The sequence below is a fragment of the Corella eumyota genome, chromosome 6 (genome assembly GCF_963082875.1).
Source record: "Corella eumyota chromosome 6, kaCorEumy4.1, whole genome shotgun sequence".
NCBI classification, from domain to species: domain Eukaryota; kingdom Metazoa; phylum Chordata; class Ascidiacea; order Phlebobranchia; family Corellidae; genus Corella; species Corella eumyota.
In genome coordinates, this window is record NC_137495.1 from 14,207,491 (window position 1) to 14,233,194 (window position 25,704).

The window sequence follows — 25,704 nt, forward strand, 5'->3', positions numbered from 1 at the left end:
GTAGCTTTTGAAGTGTCATTTTTCTATTCTTTAAAAGTTTAATATATTTCTTTTTCCAGAGTAATCCAATTTCATAGAGTCAGCCATTTGCCAAACTGTTTTGTTCATAATTTCAACGTACTTTTGTCGTTTAATGACATTGCGCTCTTTTGCGCACAATCAAGGTCGTGAAAATTGCTCGACAAAAACATCTGAAATTTCGTTGCATGATGTCGATACTTGTTCAGGCTCATGCATAAAGTTAACATTAGTTAGATGGGAGGATTTTCTTGGGTTATGGTCTGAGCCAAACAACGTCCAACCCAACGCCGTATGCGGGCCGAAAGGCTGGCACTTTTTGCCGTAACGCCATTCAGAAACCCTGAATGCATCGTGAACATTGTTTCCCAGAAGTAGCTCCACTGACTTTGTTTTAAGTTCAGGAAACTTCAGGTCACGCAGATGCGGATACATGTTTATCACTTTCTTGGTTGTAATGCTGTCATCTATATTGACAATATGATCAAGTACCAAAAGCTTGTCGACAATAAACGATTCGGTTTGACCTCCTTTACATACAGTGAGTCAACTCGGCTCCCATGACTAGTTACTTAATTTGCTGTATAAAGTTCGGTGTGTTCTTTTGTCTCTTCCCTAATTTCTTTGCAAGGCTTGCAGTACAAATACTTGTATCTGAACCGTCATCCAGAAAAGCGTTCACAAAATTACTTTGATTGTTGCCCCACACTTTAACTGGCACAATCTTGAAACGTTTCACATTTTTAACGCTGTTATGGGAAACCTCGTTGCATGCCATAATAGCTGACTCGCTTTACGGCTCCGGTAGCGGGCTTTAACGTCACTTTAGTAGATTATGACATCACAATTTAACTATAGCGGGCTTTGTCGTCACTTTAGTAGTTTATGACATCACAATTAAACTATAGCGGGCTTTGTCGTTACTTTGGTAGATTATGACATCACAATTTAACTATAGCGGGCTTTGTCGTCACTTTAGTAGTTTATGACATCACAATTAAACTATAGCGGGCTTTGTCGTTACTTTAGTAGTTTATGACATCACAATTTAACTATAGCGGGCTATGTTGTTACTTTGGTGAATTATGACATCACAATTAAACTATAGCGGGCTTTGTCGTCACTTTAGTAGTTTATGACATCACAATTAAACTATAGCGGGCTTTGTCGTTACTTTGGTAGATTATGACATCACAATTTAACTATAGCGGGCTATGTTGTTACTTTGGTGAATTATGACATCACAATTAAACTATAGCGGGCTTTGTCGTTACTTTAGTAGATTATGACATCACAATTAAACTATAGCGTCAAATCTTGTTAGACAACAATTCGAATAAGTATTTTAATGCAGCGTTGCTATTATTGTTACGTCATAGTGTCGTCATATCTCGTTTAAAAAGTTTTTAATTATTTTTAAATTGCAGCCGATTTGAAAATTAATCAAGATATCATTTTTGGTGCGTTTTGGTACCTGCGTGTTTTGATGCAAAAATATCGGAACAGACAGAAAGTTATTTTCAATTATTTGTGATAAATATTAATAACAAAATTATAACCAGCTTGTTAAATGAGTTTAGAATAAAACAATTGTAACTTGAAACTTGCCGAAATGAGTTTGAAAATATTTATGTTTTTGTGCTTCTGGTTATGCTTAGCTGCATCCCAAAACAACCCAGTTTGTTTTAGTGCATGTCCCACTGCATCTGCTCATGAACCTTCTGAAACTAAACAAGGTAGACCAGGAAAGCTTGGCCCAGCTGGGGAGAAAGGTGAAAAAGGTTTCAGGGGTGAAATTGGGGCAATTGGGGGTCCTGGCGTTAGAGGTGAACAAGGTTTGATGGGTTAAATGGGCCCCATAGGTCCCAAGGGGTCAGTTGGGGCTATTGGAGAATGTTCTTGCAATGGGGAAGTCGTGTCAGAGTTAGAAAAAATTCTCCCCCAAATAAAAGGTATTTTGGGTACTTTACATTTGTTAAATAATGATAATATCATCGGCTTACTGGTAGAACCTCAAAACTAAAATAAAAACAATTTTAAGACAAATAATTAACTTTTTAAACCTTGCAAGTATATTTTGTATGGTTTATTAACATTGTTCTTTATATAAACAAGTATACTTAATACAGTGGCATTTTTAAAGTGCTAAAACTTATCTGTAAAATTAATTTTATCATAGATATTTAGTTATTGTAGGGAATTGGGTCAGGGTGACAGAAAGGTCCAGCAATGTATTAAAATACTTAAATATATTCCTAGGTAAAACCTTATTCAAATAGAATTCTGGTTAACATACTTTATTGGTAACAATATATATACAAAAATAGGGGCGATAATATTACAATATGTTAAATCATTTCTAAACTAACATCATTATCATATAAAATACACTAACTTCTTTCTCCACAATCACAATTATCAAAAATACAACACACTCACAACTTCTCCTTCCACGTAAAGCGACACATTAATCAAATGGTACATAATAGACACAAACTAAATTATTCTGCGATGCGAAAATAAATAATATACTGGTTTAATAATACAAAACTACATTACATGGCTGTACGTTTCACTGTAATTTAAAATGGATGGTAATTCTATATCAAATTAATTAATTATCACAAGATTAAGGAAAAATATATTCAGCAAAAATCTAACGCATACATAAAAAGAACTATGTCACTATTGATAATGTTTTTTAAAGGTTTTTACTATATAGTAAAAACTGAACAACAACAGGAAATGTTATCGAGATATAACCTAAATCCCAAATTGGGGCGTTGATTTGTACATAGATAGCGTCTATACAATGTTTGACTATTTTAATATAATGACGAAATATATTTGGTTATTCTAATTACCTTATGGGTAATTAGATCTGTCCTTGAATAAAAAGGTATTTCTTAGTTTTCATACCCTTTTCTATAACCAATACATATAAATATGGTTTCTCTGTAATTCTCTTATTGTTAATAAATTTGTACGGATTTTAACCGCATAGGATGGCAGCGAGTTTGCACAGTTATTTGGGTTTACAGAACGAAAGTTATTATTTTGCCTGAGAAGGGGTTCTTACGTATTCTTTTTTGGAGGACGCAGAATTTTTTATTTTATAGGATTCCGCCTCTTCTTACTTCACTTTCCTTCATTCTTCGGTTCCTTTATTTTTTGTTCCTTTATTTTCCGGTTCCTTCATTTTCCGGTTCCTTCATTTTCCGGTTCCTTCATTTTCCGTTCCTTCATTCTCCGGTTCCTTTATTTTCCAGTTCCTTCATTTTCTGTTTTTTCATTCTCCGGTCCCTTCATTTTCCGTTCCTTCATTTTCCGGTTCCTTCATTTTCCGGATTCTTCATTTTCCGTTCCTTCTTTCTCCGTTTCTTTCATTTTCCGGTTCCTTCATTTTCCTGTTCCTTCATTTTCCGTTCTTTCATTCTCCGGTCCTTTCATTTTCCGTTCTTTCATTTTCTGGTTCCTTCATTTTTCGTTCTTTCATTCTACGGTCCTTTCATTTTCCGTTCTTTCATTTTCCGGTTCCTTCATTCTCCGGTTCCTTTATTTTCCGGTTCCTTCATTTTCCGGTTCCTTCATTTTCTGTTTTTTCATTCTCCGGTCCCTTCATTTTCCGTTCCTTCATTTTCCGGTTCCTTCATTTTCCGGTTTCTTTATTTTCCTGTTCCTTCATTTTCCGTTCTTTCATTCTACGGTCCTTTCATTTTCCGTTCTTTCATTTTCCGGTTCCTTCATTCTCCGGTTCCTTCATTTTCCGGTTCCTTCATTCTCCTGTTCCTTCCTTTTCCGGTTCCTTCATTTTCCGGTTCCTTCGTTTTTCGGTTCCTTCATTTTCCGGTTTCTTCATTTTCCGTTCTTTCATTCTCCGGTTCTTTCATTTTCCGGTTCCTTCATTTTCCTGTTCCTTCATTTTCCGTTCTTTCATTCTACGGTCCTTTCATTTTCCGTTCTTTCATTTTCCGGTTCCTTCATTCTCCGGTTCCTTCCTTTTCCGGTTCCTTCATTTTCCGGTTCCTTCATTTTCCGGTTTCTTCCTTTTCCGGTTTCTTTATTTTCCGGTTCCTTCGTTTTCCGGTTCCTTCATTTTCCGGTTCCTTCATTTTCCGGTTTCTTCCTTTTCCGGTTTCTTCCTTTTCCGTTCTTTCATTTTCCGGTTCCTTCATTCTCCGGTTCCTTCCTTTTCCGGTTCCTTCATTTTCCGGTTCCTTCATTTTCCGGTTTCTTCCTTTTCCGGTTTCTTCCTTTTCCGTTCTTTCATTTTCCGGTTCCTTCATTCTCCGGTTCCTTCCTTTTCCGGTTCCTTCATTTTCCGGTTCCTTCATTTTCCGGTTTCTTCCTTTTCCGGTTTCTTCCTTTTCCGGTTCCTTCATTTTCCGGTTCCTTCGTTTTCCGGTTCCTTCATTTTCCGTTCTTTCATTTTCCGGTTCCTTCATTCTCCGGTTCCTTCCTTTTCCGGTTCCTTCATTTTCCGGTTCCTTCATTTTCCGGTTTCTTCCTTTTCCGGTTTCTTCCTTTTCCGGTTCCTTCATTTTCCGGTTCCTTCGTTTTCCGGTTCCTTCATTTTCCGTTTCTTCATTCTCCGGTCCCTTCATTTTCCGTTCCTTCATATTCAGTTGACTCCTTTTTTGTACTTCATAATGGGTTGGTTCTGGTTGATAGTGTTGATAAAGTTTGTAAATATTTTTGCTTTTGATACCCCCAGTTTCACGGCGAAAATTACATTACGGCTGTCAATGCAAGTGATTTTTGCCGTTCTTTGCGAACCAGCACCACAGCTGTTTTGAGGCTAGGAAAGCATTTGCAGCGTAACTGATTGCGATGCTAAGTGCTTTTCCTACATTATTATATTAACACCCGATATTTAGTTATTATGTCAGTTTTAATTTAACAACATTTGTATGTTAACAAAACTTTAACCACTCGATCTTTTTACTTAAAATACAAGGTTATTTAAAGTTCAAAAATCAAATGATAAATTAATAAAAAGTTATTTTTTAATTACAAATAAAATCATTTTTTAAATCCCGCTAAATTTATATTTGTTGTCAAATTTTGAGTTAAGAGGTTTTAACAGTAAGCAGACAATATAACAATTTATAAACATTTTGTAATATTTATTTTTACAATTTAAATATTTAAGAGTTAAGCTAAATCATGCTAACTTATAAGATTGATTCTAAATAAACATAAATATTTATAGCTAGTGTTTGTGGACTTGGGTTAAAAGATGGAAGAATACCGGATAGTGACATCACAGCTAGTTCTTATTGGAACAGCAACACATCACCACATAAAGCAAGGTTGGATGCTCATACCAATGGTTGGTTACCTAAACAAAGTGAGTTGTTAGAATTATTTTCTATCTTATAATAAAGTTTTACAACTTTTGTAATTAGTGGAAAATTAACAATAACATTGTTTTAATTAATAGACAGGGTTGGGGAATGGATCCAAATTGACCTCAAGAGATCAACTCGAGTGACAGGGGTTGTGACACAAGGAGATTTCTATTATTCTCGTTGGGTCACCAGCTTTAAGATATCTTATGGGTCCAGTACATCAGATATGCAGTTCATCCAAAATAATGGAAATGATCTGGTAAGCTTAAATTTAAAACGAAAATTTATTTTGTTGAACTTATTAAAGTTTAGAAACAGTCTTTAATTAATTGGTGTTAATTAATTTAAAAAGTTTATTTTATTAAAAATGTTTTAATTAAAATCACCAAAACTTGTTTTTAAAAGTTGTGTGTTGTTTACAAGCTAGATGATAATAACCAAGCAAATCATTGTTTAAACAATCCCTATTCTAATTGTTTTGTGACGTCATAGCTTGTTACAAAACTTAATTATGCGTCGTGTAACAATAAAGGGTCTGCGACAGTTTTAAATTTTTTATTAATCTAAAGTTTTGTAATTTTTAAAAATTGACATTGCAAAAATCCCGCGAACCGGTGTGAAAATAATTATGTGGGCTTTTCTTATGTTTGTACTCGGTCTTCAGTCGTTGTTTGACTGGAAAAACGTTTTTTTTATTAAAACATGTCCAATATAGCAATATTGATGTTTTTTTAAATTCTACAGGTTCTAAGGCTAAACTGGATCACAATTTTTTATCGATTTTGTATTTCAGTTTTATTATTTTCCAGTGCTGACTTTCTTTTACATTTTCAGCCCCAAATGGGGTTTACTACTTGTTGAAAGACATTTTTATGTTTTTTCCAAGTAGTAAATAAGTTGTGAGTTTATAATTTAACGCAAGTTATAATCTACTGTTTTCTTAAGGCCGAACGTAGCTACTTTGGTCCCAGCGTACGAAGTAGCTTGGAAAGTAGTTTTTAGTACCTAACTTACTTAAAAACAGCATTCTTTTTAGCCTTAGTGTTAATTAAAAACAGTTTTTTTAAGTGCATGCTACATTTGATTTTGTGGTTGTGATTTTTGTCCATAAAACTGTTTTTGCAAGACATGGAACGTATTTATATCACGTTGCTATGGACGCTGTTCTAGCTCCCTAAAAACCAGTGTCAACACGAATGCTTAAGCTTAAATTATGCACAACTTAAATATAAAGTCGATAACTTAAATTTAAGCATCGTCGTAACATTTTTTTATTTAAAATAGCAAAAATCTGTAACTTTTGGGCAGGAAAAAAGCCATTTACATTGTAATCAGGGGCTGGCAAACACGTCACAATGCCCTTTATAAACATTTTAATTTTGCATGTTGCAGTCCCTTTAAGTTAAATGTGAAGCGATGAACAACGCGCGATTAAAAAAGTTATAAAATTTAAATAATTAATATCTTAAACCTGAATATTATTACGTTAAATATTATATTAAATCTTTTAAAGGTCTTAGTTGGTAATGAAGATTATAATGATCACAAGTTCAACAACTTTCCTCAACCTATAAGTGCTCGCTATGTTCGATTGTATCCACAAACCTGGCATGATCATCCCAGTCTTCACATGGAGCTTTTATCTTGCTAGTAATCACATATTTCTTTCGGTTAATTATTTTATTTCCTAGTTGTTAATTAAAATTCTTTTGTTATGTAATATATTAAAACTTGTAAACTAATTAATTTTATAATTTTGAACAAATAATCCGTGTTATATTAATTAAATCTTACAAAAAATAAAATTCTGTAAATGTACTAAAATGTTAAGGCTGTAATAGTTGGGTTTATTAAATGTGTAAATAAATATAATGTAACAAAGTCTATAGTAGTAATGTTTAAATTTTCTATTTTTTCTATTTTTAAGTGAACTATTTTTTTTCTATTTTTAAGTTTTCTATTTTTAAGTGAACAGTTACTGCGATGTCAAATCGTAGGTAATATTTGGTAAAGACTGTAATCAAACATATTGAAAGTAAAACAATGGGTAATAAATGCAAATAAGTTATTTCAAGTGGCTGTCCAGGCAACAAAAGAAGTTATAATACTAAAAATTTGCAGCTATTTTCATTGACGAAAGGTTTTAAATGACGAAGGTTTTAGAAATCTTATGAAAGTTCTAGAGCCCAGGTTTAAAATACCATCCCGCACAATACTACCTGCTCTTAAAACAGAGGTGTGGGAAGGATTAGAAGACGAGATTGAACAAATCTCTCTTGCCAAAGCTTTAATTTAGACTTTTACAAAGGACCACAAATAACTTTATTTTAGGTTTAACCTACGCTCAAGATTTCGATGTTTAACGTACAGTTAGGGAAGATTAAATGGGAGGCCTCCCAGCGACAATGGGAGGCCAAGCACTTCTCCGTACGTGGATATTCATTGGTTTTATAAGCGCGTCTGATCAGCTTGTAGTGCATTTAGGCCGATGGCTTTGATCGACTGTTCGCTTTTTTGAATATCGGATCACCTACGCTACAGGAACTGTTTTCCCCTAAGTTGGCACAGTTTTAAAGCTTTAGTCCGTTTTAGTAGTTAGGTCGCTCGCTAGGTTTTTTGGTAGATGTCTTGCACCACAGTCTTAGTAGTTAGGTTGCTTGCTAGGTTTTGTGTAAGATGTCTTGCGCTTTAGTCTAAGTAGTTAGGTCGCTTGCTAGGTTTTTAGATAGATGTCTTGCGTTTTAGTCTTAGTAGTTGGTCGCTCGCTAGGTTTTTTGGTAGATGTCTTGCACTACAGTCTTAGTAGTTGGTTCGCTTGCTAGGTTTTGAGGTAGATGTCTTACGTTTTAGTCTTAGTAGTTAGGTAGCTTGCTAGGCTTTTCGATAGATGTCTTGCGTTTTAGTCTTAGTAGTTGGTCGCTTGCTAGGTTTTTTGATAGATGTCTTGCGCTTTAGTCTTAGTAGTTAGGTCGCTTGCTAGGTTTTTTGGTAGATGTCTTGCACCACAGTCTTAGTAGTTAGGTTGCTTGCTAGGTTTTGTGTAAGATGTCTTGCGCTTTAGTCTTAGTAGTTAGGTCGCTTGCTAGGTTTTTTGATAGATGTGTTGCGCTTTAGTCTAAGTAGTTAGGTCGCTTGCTAGGTTTTTTGATAGATGTCTTGCGCTTTAGTCTTAGTAGTTAGGTCGCTTGCTAGGTTTTTTGGTAGATGTCTTGCACCACAGTCTTAGTAGTTAGGTCGCTTGCTAGGTTTTGTGTAAGATGTCTTGCGCTTTAGTCTTAGTAGTTAGGTCGCTTGCTAGGTTTTTTGGTAGATGTCTTGCGCTTTAGTTTTAGTAGTTAGGTTGCTTGCTAGGTTTTTAGATAGATGTGTTGCGCTTTAGTCTTAGTAGTTAGGGTGCTTGCTAGGTTTTTTGATAGATGTGTTGCACTACAGTCTAAGTAGTTGGTCGCTTGCTAGGTTTTTTGGTAGATGTCTTGCGCTTTAGTCTTAGTAGTTAGGGTGCTTGCTAGGTTTTTTGATAGATGTGTTGCACTACAGTCTAAGTAGTTGGTCGCTTGCTAGGTTTTTTGGTAGATGTCTTGTACTACAGTCTTAGTAGTTAGGTCGCTTGCTAGGTTTTTTGGTAGATGTGTTGCGCTTCAGTCTTAGTAGTTAGGTTGCTTGCGAGATTTTTTGGTAGATGTCTTGCGCTTTAGTCTTGGTAGTTAGGTCGCTTGCTAGGTTTTTAGATAGATGTCTTGCGCTTTAGTCTTAGTAGTTAGGTCGCTTGCTAGGTTTTTTGGTAGATGTGTTGCGCTTTAGTCTTAGTGTCGCTTGCTAGGTTTTTAAATAGATGTCTTGCGCTTTAGTTTTAGTAGTTAGGTCGCTTGCTAGGTTTTTAGATAGATGTCTTGCGTTTTAGTCTTAGTAGTTAGGTCGCTTGCTAGGTTTTTTGGTAGATGTCTTGCGCTTTAGTCTTAGTAGTTAAGTTGCTTGCTAGGTTTTTTGATAGATATCTTGCACTACAGTCTTATTAGTTAGGTCGCTTGCTTGTTTTTTTTGGTAGATGTCTTGCGTTTTAGTCTTAGTAGTTAGGTCGCTCGTTAGGTTTTTGTTAAAAGTCTTGCGCTAGTTGTGTGTATAGTTAGTTTTGTTTGTTATAAACTAAGTAGAGGTAGTTGGTTATAGAGCTTAGCCTTTTGTCTGTCGTTGTCTTTAGGTTGCTTGGTAGTTTTTGAAGTAGATGTCTTGCGCTTGTTTGTTATAAAAATGGTAAAACATCGTTTTTTGTACAGTTTCTATTTTTTGGTAAAATGTTTTTAGTTAAATTATGTTAAGGCAGCCTGGTGTAATAGTCAGAACACTTGGCTTTTCTATACGAGGTCCTAGACTTAATTCCCACTGCTCTCATGCAGTAGCGTCCTTGAGTAAGGTGCTATAAACGATATAAAACTCTTGCTAAGTCATTACTTATAAAGCAGTTTATTTATTGTGCAAATATGATCAATAATACTCTAACATGCTATAGGCAACTTAAGACTGGGTCGAGGTAACAGTTGTTATTCTATGTTTAGGTCTTGAAGTCGACTTTCTTGCAATGAGTATTTAAAAAGTGGTGACATTTTTCGTACACCGCATATGAGTAACTACTTCAACTTTTTGTTGACATCGCGTTGAGGAAATGTGATTTTGTAAACAGACCAAAAGCAGATGTTTTTAGATAAATTTAGCAAATTATAAAGTAAAAACAAAGAAATGTTAAGATATATTTAAGTTAAAAAAATCAGAAAAGTTATGGTCTGGTAATATTTGCCAAAATTGTTTGCGTTAGCTGATATATTCTGGACAAAATTTTAAGTTAATTTTAGGCATAAATTAAATCTTTTTTTGCCGAATATGATTTTTATTATTTTATTAATATTTAAACGAATAACGAACAATTTTTTTTTGATCAAATTTAAAAATTATATATCCTTCAATGGCAGCATGGTGTAGTGGTCAGAACACTTGGCTTTACTACATGAGGTCCTGGGTTCGATTCTCATTGCTTTCATGCTGTAGCACTCTTAAATACTGTAAATAAGGCGCTATAAACCGTATGAACTTCTGCTGAATCAGCACTTAATCAGCAGCTTTTTTTAAGTTGTCAAGTCGACCTTTCCATATCGCTAATTAATAAATGTAAAAATATATTTTAACAGAATTTAAATTTAGTTTACTTTAACATTAGGAAAACAATTTCAAAATGGTTAAAACATTTAAAGGGGAGCCCATGTATCATTGGTATTGTATAACAATCCTAATGTTGTGTTAGGGGTTTGGGGAGTTGGGTCATTTTATGATCGGTGTCACCTCAAAAGAAATGGCACAGGATGTTCATTTTGGAGACATGGCTTGTTTGACCTTGGACATAAATGTTGAAAAACTGTCAAACACAAAATGCAAAGATGTGAAGAATTCAACACAGTGAGTAGTTGTTAATTTTGCATGCTAATATTATTTTATTTTCTTAGATCTATATTAGACAATACTAAAGGTAAACGTTAACAAAAATTTGCAGAATGTGGGATGGAACGGCAATTTTGTATTTCACTGTGGGATAAAGTCGGTATTTATTTAGGACTGAGGGATGATAGGGAAAAATATAAAAATTTTGCTCTTTCCGCATTCAGTGATTTTTTGTTAAGGTTTACATAATATGGCCTCACTATTTTCCGCACCCTAAACTTTTTGAATTCTGTATTTTAGTACCATCTTATATATATTGACTGTTTTATTTCCAGTTTCAAAAGGTTAAATTGTAAATAAATCTAACTCCTGACGACATAGTGTAGTGGTAAGACACTTGGCTTCACTAAACTAGGTTCTGGGTTTGATCCCCACTGCTTACATACTGTAGCTTCTTTAAGTAAGGAGCCATTATTAATATAAACTTTTGCTACGACAATTATCAGCAGATTAATGACTGTAAAATATATTTAATAATATCCATAAATTCTAAAGCTAACTTAAATTTGCTTAAACATGCCATCAGTGGAAATCAAACCCAGGATCTTAGTTCTTATTAAAGGATGCTACAACATGCCAGCAGTGGGAATCAAACCCAGGATCTCACGTCTTACTTAACGATGCTACAACGTGCTAACTAATAAAGTAAATTATTAATAATCTTAATTTTTAGATGTAATCTCATGGGATTGAATGGAACGATATATTGTGAATGGAATTACTCAGGCCAGGGAATAGAATACCAAGTTCTTGCTGGTCCAATATTTATTGCCATTTTTACTGTTATGGGAGTTGTAATGGGAATTGTTGGCGATAAATATAACAGGTTGATTACCGACTATTTTTTCTTTTTATTTATCCTCAATGTGGAAATTCAACTTTACGACCTAAACATAAAGTAACATCAGTTACTCCGACCCAGTCTCAAGTTGCCTTCAACAGTTTATGATATTATAGATTATAATTGCCCATTAAGTAAGCTGCTGATTAAGTGTTGGCTCAGCAGGAGTTCATACCGTTTATAGTGCCTTACTTAATGGCGCTACAGCATGAGAGCTTTTTTTTTATAAAATCATTTTTTTTTGAGTAAATGAGAGGTAACTGAAAATGTGCTATTGTTAGTAAAATGGTGTTTTTTGGGAATATAGTTTTTGGTAAAATGTCAGTAACTCCATTTTCTATGCAAACCTAAAATCTCTTAAAAATTTTTTTTTTTTTTATTTTGCTTTTCAATATTTAAATTTTGAATTAACTTTTATAAAACTCTTTTTATTTTATTGTTTAGAATCCAGATATTATCTGCAAGTGTTTTCTTTTACTCGGTAATGACTTTTACCACCGGATTTGCCGACACTTATTGGTTGTTAGCTTTGCTGAGAGTTGGCTTTGGGGCAGGGTAAGTTTAAAGTTTGTTTCAGTAAAAAGAAATATTTAAAAAAAAAAAGTTTTTTGTACCAGTTAATATTTTTAACTAAATTTGTGGGTGAAGCATGGTGTAGTGGTAAGAGCACTTGGCATCACTACATAAGGTCCTGTGTTCAATTCCCACTGCTCTTATGCTATAGGGTCTTAACAAACCTTAATAATATCATATTTTTTGTTTTGTATGTATAATAAATTCTCTTAAAAACCTAAACCTTTTTTTCTCAGAGAGTCGGCCTGTACTCCTCTTACCTCAAGTTTGGTGGCCGACATTTTCTCACAGAAAGTTTGAGCTTTTGCGATGAGTTTTTTCAACTTTGTAATTTATTTTGGATATGGTTTGGCATTTGCTATTGGAAATTATGTGACTGACGCCAACATTCTTGGAATGGTGAAAATATTTTTGACCGGCAGTGCGGTGTAGTAGTCAGAACACTTGGCTTTACTACATGAGGACCTGGGTTCGATTCCCACTTCTCTTATAACGTAGTAGCCTACCCTTTTTTTGAACGATTTATTTTTAGGTTTTTCTATCAAATCAACCCCCCAAAAAAACAAAATTAATTTAAATTTATTTTATTTTTAACTAATCTTTTGTTAATTTTTTCTTAGAGCTGGCGTTGGTGTTACTTTATAGCTGGAGCTCCAGGCATAATTATGGCGATTATTTTATATTTCTCTGTCAAAGAACCAGAACGTAAAATTATTGAACAAGCTGAAGAGAAAAACAAATATGAGATAGACTTTGGTATTTAATACTTTTGATAAAATGTTTAATAAATAAAACTTTTTTTGTATATCTTTATCCTCGATGTGGGAAGGTCGAATGCACGACTTAAACATAGAGTAACATCAGTTACCCCAACCCAGTCTTGAGTTGCCTGTGGCAGTTTGTGATATTATAGATTATAATTGCCCGATAATTATGCTGCTGATTAAGTGTTGGCTCAGCAGAAGTTTATACTGTTTATAGCGCCTTACTAAAGAGCGCTACCACATGAGAGCAGTAGGGATAGAATGCACGACCTTATGTGTGGTGTAGCAAGTGTTCTTACCACTACACCATCCTGCCATTTTCATTATAAGAATTATGTTTTTTAAGTCTGTCGTAAAATTTCTCTTTATTTTGGAGAAATGTTTAAAAGTTATTTGGCCTATTTTGCAAACTATATTTTTAACTAAGCTATTTATAAACCTGGCTATAAATTTTATTATTTAGAAAAGCAGTCGGTGTTGAAATCAATTTTGACAACTTTCAAATTATTTATCAAATCTCCAACTATCTTATTGTTACTGGTTGGGGCTTCATTCAGACATTCTGGTGAGTTTTATATTTATGCAATAAAATCCTTAGTCGGTGCTTCAACATGCCGCTACTGGGAATCAAACTTTAAACCTCACTCTACATATTGTAGTGGTCAGATTACTTTGCTTTACTACATAAGGTCTGTTGTTCGATCCCTTCTGCTCTCATGCTGTAGTGCTCTTAAGTAAAGTGCTATAAACTTCTAATGAGCTAGCACTTAATTAGCAGCTTATTTATCGGGCAATTATAATCGGTAAGATTCTAAACTGCTAAAGGCAACTCGAGACTGGGTCGGAGTAGCTTGTGTTACTCTATGTTTAAGTCGCGCATTCGACTTTCCCACATCGAGGATAAAGATATATACAAAAAAAATAAAAAAATCCTAAATTGCTAAAGTTAACTCGAGACTGGGTCGGAGTAACTTTTGTTACTCTATGTTTAAGTCGCGCATTCCCACATCGAGGATAAAGATCGAGGATAAAGATATATACAAAAAAAATATTAATATCCCAAACTGCTAAAGTTAACTCGAGACTGGGTCGGGGTAACAAATATTCATCTATGTTTAGTCAAGTTGACCTTCCCACATCGAGAACAAAATCTAAATTAAATTTTAATATTTTCAGCAAGTTTTTGTTGGTCTTACAACAGTCAGTTATATTTTGATCAATATTACCCCGGCACAGAGGTGGGGTTGTGGATGAGTTTAACTTCCATCGTTGGTGGAACGATTGGGATAATCACTGGTGGAATTTTGTCCGATTTACTCGCTTCTAAATACGGTAATCTTTATTTTGATCATATTATTAAAAATCGATTTTATTGAATGGACATTTTTCTAAAATAGTTTTCGAAAACGGCATTATCTGAAAATTTTGACATAAATTGAAGGTTGGCAGCATGGTGTAGTGGTTAAAACCCTTGTCTTTACTACATAAGTTCTGTTGTTCGATTCCCACTGCTTTCATGCTGTAGCACCCTTGAGTAAGGCGCTATAAACGATATTAACTTCTGCTGAGCCAGCACTTAATCAGCAGCTTAGTTATTGAGAAATTAATATATCCCAAACTGTCAACTTGAGACCGGGTCTGGGTAACTGATGTTACTCTATGTTTAAGTTGTGCATTTGACCTTCCCACGTTAAAGATAAATAAGTACAATAAAACAGTTTTATTTTTAGAGAAGGGATAGGGTATAAGGGGGTTAATATAAATGTCCTATTATGTGTAAATTGACAGTGCTTTTAATATAACACAAATTTTGTAGATTTGTATTTAGAAATATTCCATTTTTTGGGGGGTTTAATTTTAAATCAAATTTTTTTAGGTGTACGAACAAGATTGTGGGTTTTGGTCGTTAGTCAAGCAATAGCCTGTCCTCTAGCGGCGGGAACTCTTTACTTTTCTCCGCCTTATGCTTTTATTTCGCTCTTTGGAGCTTATTTATTCGGTAAATAGTTTCATATTTTTTTAAGAGAACAGTTACCCCGACCCAGTTTTGAGATGACTTTATTGTAATCAAATTTTATTTAAAACACAGCGGAAATGTGGTTTGGAGTTTTGTTCACTGTTTTGGTTGAGTTCTTTCCTGCCCAGTCACGCGCGACAGCGATCGCTATGTTTATTTTTGTGATCAATAATATCGGAGGGAATGCCCCTCTTATAGTACCACCTATGATCAAAGTTTTAGGTTTCAGGGAAGCACTGTACATCGTTTACCCAGGATTTTACTTGGCTAGTAAGTTTTTTTTCTGATAATTATTTTTCCTCAATGTGGGAAGGTCGACTTTACGACCTAAACATGGAGGTATATTTGTTACCCTGACCCAGTCTCGAGTTGTGGCAGTTTGGGATATTATAAATTATAATTGTCCGATAATTATGCTGCTGATTAAGTGCTGGCTTAGCAGGAGTTTATATCGTTTATAGCACCTTACTTAATAAAGTTACAGCTCAAGAGCAGTGGGAATCGAACCCAGGACCTCATGCAGCAAAGCCAAGTTTTTTAAATAATATTTTAATGGTTTATATAGTTTGATTTTTAAACCCTTTTTTTAGTTAGTTTTACGAAAACTTTTTTTTTCTAATTTCAGGTTCTTTTTTATTTTGTTGACCCAAATTTCTCTTCTGCGTGGTTCACCGCACATGAGCATTGAAGCGAATAATTATGAAAAAAGTGAAGCGATAGTTAATAAAACGAAACTTTAAATTAAAAAAAGTTTTTGAATTATTTTAAACATTTATAAATTTAAAAAATTTTTATCATGACAATATTTCAATTTTATTAAATATTTATTAGTGAAATTTTTTTATAATTTTTTTGCCAAAATTTTTTTAAAGTTATTTTTAATATTATACTAGTGAGTTATTTTAGTTCCTAAATTATTTGTTGCCATTCTTGCTGTTTTTATTTTCTAATTTATATCAACTAAACAGAAATTTAAATAATGTTAATTTTACAGTTTTTGTTACTTTTAAGATTTTGTATTCCCTTACTTTATAATTACTCCATATTTTATGAGAAATTATTATTGTTTTATATTTCTGAAATTAATATATTTTGTTTTTGTTACTTCTTTTTAAATTTAAAACAACTATAAAATTGATTTCATCTATTTTTTAAGATTATTTTTCAAAAATGCAAATTATTTATAGTGATGTGCCGATCAAAATGGTGATCGTAAATCGTCGATTTTTGAAGGTATTTTGCGATCACCCGATCAAGGTCGAAAATCGGCAGATCGGTAATTACGTCACATTTAATTTTACGTCACAAATAAACACGCACTTTACATGCCTTAACCACATAGATTTCCATAAACTTTTACAGCGCTTTATTTCCGCGCTAGTAAAATTGTTTTTAGTTCTTGTAAATGATACTGAATATTACGGTTAAATATTTAAACGTGTAAATAAGTAGAAGTGTTTAACATACAGGGTCAATTTTTTTTTGTATTTAGTGACGATAAAGTTACCGATTGTTCGGTCACGTTAGATCGTGATCTGATCCGAAAAAAAAACGGCGATCGGCACATCACTAATTATTAAAATACTGTAGAAAGTTTTTTTGTTTTTATGCAACTATGCTTTTACAGTTATTAAAATATTTAAATGTTAAAGACATGATTTCTATAAATTGACTTTTAGTTGAAAAGGCTGGGTTTGATTCTCACTGCTGGCATGTTGTAGGATCTTTAAGTAAGAACCTGAGGTCCTTAGTTTGATTCCCACTGATAGCATGTTGTAGCATCTTTAAGTAAGAACCTGAGGTCTTTAGTTTGATTTTCACTGATGGCATGTTGTAGTATCTTTAAGTAAGAACCTGAGGTCCTTAGTTTGATTCCCACTGATGGCATGTTGTAGGATCTTTAAGTAAGAACCTGAGGTCCTTAGTTTGATTCCCACTGCTGGCATGTTGTAGGATCTTTAAGTAAGAACCTGAGGTCCTTAGTTTGATTCCCACTGATAGCATGTTGTAGCATCTTTAAGTAAGAAACTGAGGTCCTTAGTTTGATTCCCACTGATGGCATGTTGTAATATATTTAAGTAAGAACCTGAGGTCCTTAGTTTGGTTCCCACTGATGGCAAGTTGTAGGATCTTTAAGTAAGAACCTGAGGTCCTTAGTTTGATTTCCACTGATGGCAAGTTGTAGCATCTTTAAGTAAGAACCTGAGGTCCTTAGTTTGATTTTCACTGATGGCATGTTGTAGGATCTTTAAGTAAGAACCTGAGGTCCTTAGTTTGATTCCCACTGATGGCATGTTGTAGTATCTTTAAGTAAGAACCTGAGGTTCTTAGTTTGATTCCCACTGATGGCATGTTGTAGTATCCTTGAGTAAGACCTGAAGTCCTTAGTTTGATTCCCACTGATGGCATGTTGTAGCATCTTTAAGTAAGAACCCGAGGTCCTTAGTTTGATTCCCACTGATGGCATGTTGTAGTATCCTTGAGTAAGACCTGAGGTCCTTAGTTTAATTCCCACTGATAGCATGTTGTAGGATCTTTAAGTAAGAACCTGAGGTCCTTAGTTTGATTTTCACTGATGGCATGTGTTCGGTCACGTTAGATCGTGATCTGATCCGAAAAAAAACGGCGATCGGCACATCACTAATTATTAAAATACTGTAGAAAGTTTTTATGTTTTTATGCAACTATGCTTTTACAGTTATTAAAATATTTAAATGTTAAAGACATGATTTCTATAAATTGACTTTTAGTTGAAAAGGCTGGATTTGATTCTCACTGCTGGCATGTTGTAGGATCTTTAAGTAAGAACCTGAGGTCCTTAGTTTGATTCCCACTGATAGCATGTTGTAGCATCTTTAAGTAAGAACCTGAGGTCTTTAGTTTGATTCTCACTGATGGCATGTTGTAGTATCCTTGAGTAAGAACCTGAGGTCCTTAGTTTGATTCCCACTGATGGCATGTTGTAGCATCTTTAAGTAAGAACCTGAGGTCCTTAGTTTGATTCCCACTGATAGCATGTTGTAGCATCTTTAAGTAAGAACCTGAGGTCTTTAGTTTGATTTTCACTGATGGCATGTTGTAGTATCTTTAAGTAAGAACCTGAGGTCCTTAGTTTGATTCCCACTGATGGCATGTTGTAGGATCTTTAAGTAAGAACCTGAGGTCCTTAGTTTGATTCCCACTGATGGCATGTTGTAGGATCTTTAAGTAAGAACCTGAGGTCCTTAGTTTGATTCCCACTGCTGGCATGTTGTAGCATCTTTAAGTAAGAACCTGAGGTCCTTAGTTTAATTTCCACTGCTGGCATGTTGTAGGATCTTTAAGTAAGAACCTGAGGTCCTTAGTTTGATTCCCACTGATAGCATGTTGTAGCATCTTTAAGTAAGAACCTGAGGTCCTTAGTTTGATTCCCACTGATGGCATGTTGTAATATATTTAAGTAAGAACCTGAGGTCCTTAGTTTGGTTCCCACTGATGGCAAGTTGTAGGATCTTTAAGTAAGAACCTGAGGTCCTTAGTTTGATTTCCACTGATGGCAAGTTGTAGCATCTTTAAGTAGTAAGAACCTGAGGTCCTTAGTTTGATTCCCACTGATAGCATGTTGTAGCATCTTTAAGTAAGAACCTGAGGTCTTAGTTTGATTCCCACTGCTGGCATGTTGTAGGATCTTTAAGTAAGAACCTGAGGTCCTTAGTTTGATTCCCACTGATGGCATGTTGTAGAATCTTTAAGTAAGAACCTGAGGTCCTTAGTTTGATTCCCACTGATGGCATGTTGTAGGATCTTTAAGTAAGAACCTGAGGTCCTTAGTTTGATTCCCACTGATGGCATGTTGTAGAATCTTTAAGTAAGAACCTGAGGTACTTAGTTTGATTCCCACTGCTGGCATGTTGTAGGATCTTTAAGTAAGAACCTGAGGTCCTTAGTTTGATTCCCACTGATGGCATGTTGTAGGATCTTTAAGTAAGAACCTGAGGTCCTTAGTTTGATTCCCACTGCTGGCATGTTGTAGCATCTTTAAGTAAGAACCTGAGGTCCTTAGTTTGATTCCCACTGCTGGCATGTTGTAGGATCTTTAAGTAAGAACCTGAGGTCCTTAGTTTGATTCCCACTGATGGCATGTTGTAGGATCTTTAAGTAAGAACCTGAGGTCCTTAATTTGATTTTCACTGATGGCATGTTGTAGGAACTTTAAGTAAGAACCTGAGGTCCTTAGTTTGATTCCCACTGATGGCATGTTGTAGTATCTTTAAGTAAGAACCTGAGGTTCTTAGTTTGATTCCCACTGATGGCATGTTGTAGCATCTTTAAGTAAGAACCTGAGGTCCTTAGTTTGATTCCCACTGATGGCAAGTTGTAGCATCTTTAAGTAAGAACCTGAAGTCCTTAGTTTGATTCCCACTGATGGCATGTTGTAGCATCTTTAAGTAAGAACCCGAGGTCCTTAGTTTGATTCTCACTGATGGCATGTTGTAGTATCCTTGAGTAAGACCTGAGGTCCTTAGTTTAATTCCCACTGATAGCATGTTGTAGGATCTTTAAGTAAGACCTGAGGTTCTTAGTTTGATTTTCACTGATGGCATGTTGTAGCATCTTTAAGTAAGAACCTGAGGTTCTTAGTTTGATTCCCACTGATAGCATGTTGTAGCATCTTTAAGTAAGAACCTGAGGTTCTTAGTTTGATTCCCACTGCTGGCATGTTGTAGGATCTTTAAGTAAGAACCTGAGGTCCTTAGTTTGATTCCCACTGATGGCGTGTTGTAGGATCTTTAAGTAAGAACTTTAGGTCCTTAGTTTAATTCCCACTGATGGCATGTTGTAGGATCTTTAAGTAGAACCTGAGGTCCTTAGTTTAATTCCCACTGATGGCATGTTGTAGCATCTTTAAGTAGAACCTGAGGTCCTTAGTTTGAACCCCACTGATGGCATGTTATAGTATCTTTAAGTAGAACCTGAGGTCCTTAGTTTGAACCCCACTGATAGCATGTTGTAGCATCTTTAAGTAAGAACCTGAGGTCCTTAGTTTAATTCCCACTGATGGCATGTTGTAGCATCTTTAAGTAAGACCTGAGGTCCTTAGTTTGAACCCCACTGATAGCATGTTGTAGCATCTTTAAGTAAGAACCTGAGGTCCTTAGTTTAATTCCCACTGATGGCATGTTGTAGCATCTTTAAGTAAGAACCTGAGGTCCTTAGTTTGATTCCCACTGATGGCATGTAATAGTATCCTAAGGTAAAAACGTGAGGTCCTTAGTTTGATTCCCACTGATGGCATGTTGTAGCATCTTTATTATTAGCCTTATAGTGTGCATCATTATGAAAAAAGAACTCATGTCCTGATTTAACTTTTAATAACCTTTTACTAAAATCTTGTGCCTTGAAATGCTATTTTAAGAAAATCTCATGCTCTAAATATGTTATATATCTTTCCTAAATGTCAGCTCTACCTAAATTTAGGTAAAAAGTCGTTTTTTAAATTTTCAAAGAGTATGAGCAGATACTTTTTATGTTAATGACGTTAAAAAAGTTGGAAGCGCTGGGATTCCACGTTTCTTTCCGTTAATTATTTCCGTAAACGAAATTCTCGATTTTTAATAATTTTTTTGCAAGTTTTTAGAATTTATTCTGAAATAAAGAAATCTGTTAACGTAGCAAAGTAAATAAACACTTTAAAGCTCAGAGCTCTATAAGGGTCGTCCACCAAGTTTATGAATGCGGAAAGGGCGGAATTTCTATAACCTTACGCTACTCTTTCCTTGTATATTCCGTCTGTTCCGCATTCATTTTAGTACTAAATAAAAAATCTTGTTAAATGGGTGTCTTAAAAATGTTAATGCTCGATATGCGTAGAGAACATGAAGTCCTAGGTTTAATCTCCACTGCTCTCATGCTGTAGCGCCCTTTAGTAAGCTGCTATAAACTTCTGTTGAGCCAGCACTTAATCAGCAGCATAATTATCGGTCAATTATAATCTATAATATCCCAAACTGTCACAGGCAACTCGAGACTGGGTCGGAGTAGCTGATGTTACTCTATGTTTAAGTCGCGCATTCGACCTTACCACATTGAGGATAAAGATATATACAAAAAAATGGGGTCTTGAATGGGTAAAACTTTTAATAAAATTGTATTTTTTTCAGAAAACTCAAGTAATGGTGTTCCATAAAGACCCATGTGGTATTTTTTGTGTTATTTTCACGTACTTTTTAGTGATTTATGCTGATTATGTGATCATACAACACATTGTTATAACATCACTATCTGGAAGGTTGGTTTGTATTGCTTATTAATAAATTGGATTTTTAAAAATATGAATATTATAATTTATGTTTTAATTTTTTTGTCATTTTTCGAATCACGTAAATACTTTTATTGTAAAAATGGAAAAACGTCCCAATTTTAAGTACAACACTTTACTACAAGAAGTCTTGGGTTCAATTCCCACTGCTTCCATGCTGTAGCACCCTTTAGTAAGCTGCTATAAACTTCTGCTGAACTAACACTTAATCAGCAGCATAATTATCGGACAATTATAATCTATAATATCCCAAACTGACTCAGGCAACTCAAGACTGGGTCGGGGTAACTAATGTTACTTTATGTTTAGGTCGCGTATTCGACCTTCCCACATCGAGGATAAATAAATAAACAAAAAAATGATGTTGTTCAACTAAATTTCAATAATAAAGTTTATACAGGTTGTCCCATTTACTGTAATAATAAAAAAACTTACTTTTTTAGTTTATGGGGCCCATTTCATGCTGTAATGTTCAACATGGTTGTTTTAGCATTGTTGTTTGCCTATAGTAGATCTGTGTTTTCTGATCCTGGCATTGTTCCTCTACCAATCAGAGGCCTCGATTTCTCTGATGTCAGAATGAACTTTAAAGATCAGGTTAAATTTTTTCGAATTTAAAATATTCAATAAAATTAACGTCACCGTTAATTATTTTTATATATCTTTATCCTCGATGTGGGAAAGTCGACTTTACAGCCAAAACATTAACAACTGTTACTGTGACCCGGTCTCGAGTTGACTTTAGTAGTTTGGGATATTATAGAATATAATTTCTTAATAATTAAGCTGCTGATTAAGTGTTGGCTTATCAGAAGTTCATATGCGTTTTATGTTTTTTTGTAATATTGACGTCGCTAAAATTAAGTATTACAAAAGTTTTTTATTATTTAAAAGAAAATTCTGCATTAAAACTGTATCATGCCTAGTTTAAATTAATTTATTTTTGGTTATGTTGTTCTCATGGCTAGATTCAGCTCTGCTTATAATTCTTTATTTAAAGTCAATGAAACTAAAGAGGAATTAATATTTTAGTCTAACAGCAGCCAGGATTGGACTGTGTGCCAGCGGTGCGAAAGTTACCGACCCCCGAGAGCTCACCACTGCAAAATATGTCGCCATTATATCAGAAGAATGGACCACCATTGTCCATGGTAAGTTGAGTAACAATTAACTGACATTACGTTAAAAACACCGTTTTTCTAATAATTAAACATTACCCCCCTTTAAAGTTGGGCAGTTTTTGACAAGGGGCAGCATCACAAAACTCGTTAAGTTAACAATCTCGTTATTTAAACGTCATTAGCAAACGAGAATGTCACTTGGCGTCATTACTAAATTTGTGGGTGAAGCATGGTGTAGTTGTAAGAGCACTTGGCATCACTACATGAGGTTCTGTGTTTAATTCCCACTGCTCTTATGCTATAGGGTCTTAACAAACCTTAATAATATCAAATTTTTTATGTTTTGTATGTATAATAAATTCTCTTAAAAACCTAAAACTTTTTTCTCAGAGAGTCGGCCTGTACTCCTCTTACCTCAAGTTTGGTGGCCGACATTTTCTCACAGAAAGTTCGAGCTTTTGCGATGAGTTTTTTCAACTTTGGAATTTATTTTGGATATGGTTTGGCATTTGCTGTTGGAAATTATGTGACTGACGCCAACATTCTTGGAATGGTAAAAAATTTTAAATATTTTTTGACCGGCAGTGCGGTGTAGTAGTCAGAACACTTGGCTTTACTACATGAGGACCTGGGTTTGATCCCAACTGCTGTCATGATGTAGCACCCCTTTTTTTGATCAGTTTATTTTTAGGTTTTTTTATTAAATCAACCCCCAAAAAAACAAAATTGATTTAACTTTTTTTAAATTAATTTTTAACTAATTTTTTGTTAATTTTTTCTTAGAGCTGGTGTGGGGTTACTTTATAGCTGGAGCTCCAGGCATAATTATGGCGATTATTTTATGTTTCTCTGTCAAAGAACCGGAATGTAAAATTATAGAACAAGCTGAAGAGAATAACAAATATGAGACAGACTTTGGTATTTAATACTTTTGATAAAATGTTTAATAAATGAACCCGTTTTCTGTAATTCGGTCGATCTCACGACCTAAACATAGAGTTGACTTTGGCAGTTTGGGATATTATTCAATATATTTGTCCGATAATTAATCTGCTGATTAAGTGTTGGCTCAGCAGGTGTTCACACCGTTTATAACACCTTACATAAGGGTGCTACAGCATGAGAGCAGTGGGGATTGAACTCACGACCTTATGTGTGGTGTAGCAACTGTTCTTACCACTACACCATGCTGCCGTTTTTATTATAAGAATTGTATTTTTTAAGTTTGCCGTAAAATTTCCTATTTTTTTTGAAGAAATGTTTAAAAGTTATTTGGCCTATTTTGCAAACAATATTTTTAACTAAGCTATTTATAAACCTGGCTATAAATTTTATTATTTAGAAAAGCAGTCGGTGTTGAAATCAATTTTGACAACTTTCAAATTATTTATCAAATCTCCAACTATCTTATTGTTACTGGTTGGGGCTTCATTCAGACATTCTGGTGAGTTTTATATTTATGCAATAAAATCCTTAGTCGGTGCTTCAACATGCCGGTACTGGGAATCAAACTTTAAACCTCACCCTACATACTGTAGTGGTCGGATCACTTTGCTTTACTACACGAGGTCTTTGGTTTGATCCCTTCTGCTCTTAAACTGCTAAAGGTAACTCGGGACTGGGTCGGGGTAACAAATATTCATCTATGTTCAGGTCATGAAGTCGACCTTTCCACATCGAGAACAAAATCTAAATCAAATTTTAATTTTTTTAGCAAGTTTTTGTTGGTCTTACAACAGTCAGTTATATTTTGATCAATATTACCCCGGCACAGAGGTGGGGTTGTGGATGAGTTTAACTTCCATCGTTGGTGGAACGATTGGGATAATCACTGGTGGAATTTTGTCCGATTTACTCGCTTCTAAATACGGTAATCTTTATTTTGATCATATTATTAAAAAATCGATTTTACTGAATGGACACTTTTCTAAAATAGTTTTGAAAACGGCATTATCTGAAAATTTTGACATAAATTGAAGATTGGCAGCTATGTTTAGGTTGTGCATTCGACCTTCTCACGTTAAAGATAAATAAGTACAATAAAACAGTTTTATTTTCAGAGAAGGGATGGGGTGTAAGGGGGTTAATATATATGTCCCATTATGTATAAATTGGCAGTTTTATTAATATAACACAAATTTTGTAGATTTGTATTTAGAAATATTCCATTTTTTTGGGGGTTTAAATTTAAATCAAATTTTTTTAGGTGTACGAACAAGATTGTGGGTTTTGGTCGTTAGTCAAGCAATAGCCTGCCCTCTAGCGGCGGAAACTCTTTACTTTTCTCCGCCTTATGCTTTTATTTCGCTCTTTGGAGCTTATTTATTCGGTAAATAGTTTCATATATTTTTAAGAGTAACAACAGTTACCTCGACCCAGTTTTGAGATGACTTTATTGTAATCAAATTTTATTTAAAACACAGCGGAAATGTGGTTCGGAGTTTTGTTCACTGTTTTGGTTGAGTTCTTTCCTGCCCAGTCACGCGCGACAGCGATCGCTATGTTTATTTTTGTGATCAATAATATCGGAGGGAATGCCCCTCTTATAGTACCACCTATGATCAAAGTTTTAGGTTTCAGGGAAGCACTGTACATCGTTTACCCAGGATTTTACTTGGCTAGTAAGTTTTTTTTCTAATAATTGTTTATCTTCGATGTGGGAAGGTCAACCTTACAACCTAAACATGGAGGTATATTTGTTACCCTGACCCAGTCTCGAGTTGCCTGTGGCAGTTTGGGATATTATAGATTATAATTGTCGATAATTAAGCTGCTGATTAAGTGCTGGCTTAGCAGGAGTTTATATCGTTTATAGCACCTTACTCAATAATGTTACAGCTCAAGAGCAGTGGGAATCGAACCCAGGACCTCATGCAGCAAAGCCAAGTTTTTTAAATAATATTTTAATGATTTATATAGTTTGATTTTTATTTTTTTAGTTAGTTTTTACGAAAACTTTTTTCTAATTTCAGGTTCTTTTTTCTTTTTGTTGACTCAAATTTCTCTTCTGCGTGGTTCACCGCACATGAGCATTGAAGCGAATAATTGTGAAGAAAGTGAAGCGATAGTTAATAAAACAAAACTTTAAATTGAAAAAAAAGTTTTTGAATGATTTTAAACATTTATAAATTTGAAAAATTTTATCATGACAATATTTTAATTTTATTAAATATTTATTAGTGAAATTTTTTTTATATTTTTTTGCCAAAATTTTTTTAAAGTTATTTTTAATAT

The 25,704-nt window shown here is 34.4% G+C and overlaps 1 pseudogene; it reads left to right on the forward strand.

Annotated features, from left to right (window-relative positions):
- The first annotated feature begins 1,867 nt into the window (after positions 1-1,867).
- Positions 1,868-25,558, forward strand: LOC145755922 (uncharacterized; annotated as a pseudogene).
- Positions 25,559-25,704: the final 146 nt, after the last annotated feature.